The sequence below is a fragment of the Frankliniella occidentalis genome, unplaced genomic scaffold (genome assembly GCF_000697945.3).
Source record: "Frankliniella occidentalis isolate FOCC.00 unplaced genomic scaffold, Focc_3.1 Scaffold535, whole genome shotgun sequence".
NCBI classification, from domain to species: domain Eukaryota; kingdom Metazoa; phylum Arthropoda; class Insecta; order Thysanoptera; family Thripidae; genus Frankliniella; species Frankliniella occidentalis.
Window position 1 is genome coordinate 21,693 of NW_026267652.1, and position 1,860 is coordinate 23,552.

Consider the following 1,860-nt stretch of genomic DNA (forward strand, 5'->3'; position numbering starts at 1 on the left):
ATGTACACATTTATAAATGTGTACATAGGCATGTACACATTAATTAAAGCATACATGCCATGTACACTTTCTTTAATGTGTACTATGTACACATTTGAGTTGACAGAGTGTGTTGTAAACGTGGAAAAGTAAAAGTAAATTTTTGCAGTACGAAATGTTTATATTTGTTCCGTTAGGCAGATTGAATATGGAAAGTGAGATGCACACTTGCAGCACGGCAAAAAGTTTTTCTTGGATTAGATGACTATTTCTGGAATTTAAATGCCAGGTGGATAATTTCAAGGTCGACTCTTGAAATCCCAGAATCTGCCTTGAAGCCATCTGCTTCCAAGGGGACGCCATGGAATTTCCAAGGCAAGCCCTTGCATACCAGACCAACAGTTCCAAGGCTTTTCCTTGTAAGGCAGATTCTGGGATTTCGATCTTGAAATTATCCACCTGTTCTTGAAATTCAAGAAATAACCTTGTAATCCAAAAAACAACTTTTTACAGTGAGGTGAGTAATGAAATTAGCTGTAAATGCGTAAATGACCATAGCTGCAAACGTCGGTACGAGTGATTAACTTTCACGTGTACGTACCAATCTATATTGATCTAGAAATTGTCCGCCCGTTCTTGAAATTCAAGAAATAAACTTGTAATCCAAGAAAAACTTTTTACCGTGAGGTGAGTAATGAAATTCGCTGTAATTGCGTGAATAACCATACCTGCAAACGTCGGTGCAAGTAATTAACTTTCTAGTGTGCCAATTCACCCACCTACAGGTGTGTGAATCTTTTCACTTACCTTCAGGTGTGTGACATTTATAAAATTGTATTTCCAGTGTTACAGATGATGTTTTAGAATTTGTGTTCAACAAATATTATAGCTGTGCATGATTACACTGATAAGAGTGCAACTTCTTAACACTTTTAAGAGTACCACTGCAAAGTTAAATACTTTAAAGGGTGTAACACCGTAATTGTTCACTAGCAAGTGTTCAACTTTGGTAGGTGTGCACTTGCAAGTGTGCTAATCACTTGAGCACGTTGAGCGTTCAATCTAATAAAATGCTCAACTGAGGAGTTGTACACTTGCAATTGCAAAACTACGGAGTTGCACGCTTATAAGTATGTGACTTGCCGTTGCACACTTACATGTGTTAAGAAGTTGTACACTTAGTTTATTGGTGTATATCGTTAGTAAGAGTAGTTATTAGTGTTGAAGGGCCGATGTAATGCATTTGATAGCACATATGCCAAACTTTCGTGCCTTACAGAGGCTGACATTGAAGATTTCACGCCTTTAGAACCTTTACAAAAGGCATATTACAACAATAGGCATTCCTTGTGAAGTGCTAAGTAGGGCACCAGTGTTTTGATTTTTCTCTGAGCAAAATTTACGTTGTGTACAGAATTTCTTCAAAAACCAAAAAGCCTCCCCGGCGGGGAATCGAACCCCGGTCTCCCGCGTGACAGGCGGGGATACTGACCACTATACTACCGAGGAATATGGGAGCAAGTCCTCCAGATAAGAGAGCGCTCCCCCACTCCTACTGCGGCGGTGGCGAGGCGACAGAGGGGTGGGGGAAGGAGGCAGCTGGGCGAGCAGTGGTGGGGGAAGGAAAAGGGAAGCAACAGGCGACTTCCCTCGGGCTGCCTTGCGCGCGCATCCGCAAAACCATCCAAACGCCATTTCTTCGAAGAGCGTGTAAATTTGGTTTACCTATTTCTTTTCAAACAACACAAAAAAACGACACCGCAGGCGAAGGGAGCAGCGAGTGGACACAAATCAGTACTTGCGTAAGCGGCGAGATAGTCGGCGTCTGGCCGGCATATTTCACTGGGGAGCAATCAGATGATATCGGTCGACCGTCCACTC

At 42.2% G+C, this 1,860-nt stretch overlaps 1 non-coding gene across 1 annotated transcript; it reads right to left on the minus strand.

The window, feature by feature from the left end:
- Positions 1-1,416: 1,416 nt before the first annotated feature.
- On the minus strand, positions 1,417-1,488 carry Trnad-guc (transfer RNA aspartic acid (anticodon GUC)). Its single transcript has one exon. It is a non-coding gene; the product is annotated as a tRNA-Asp (tRNA).
- Positions 1,489-1,860: the final 372 nt, after the last annotated feature.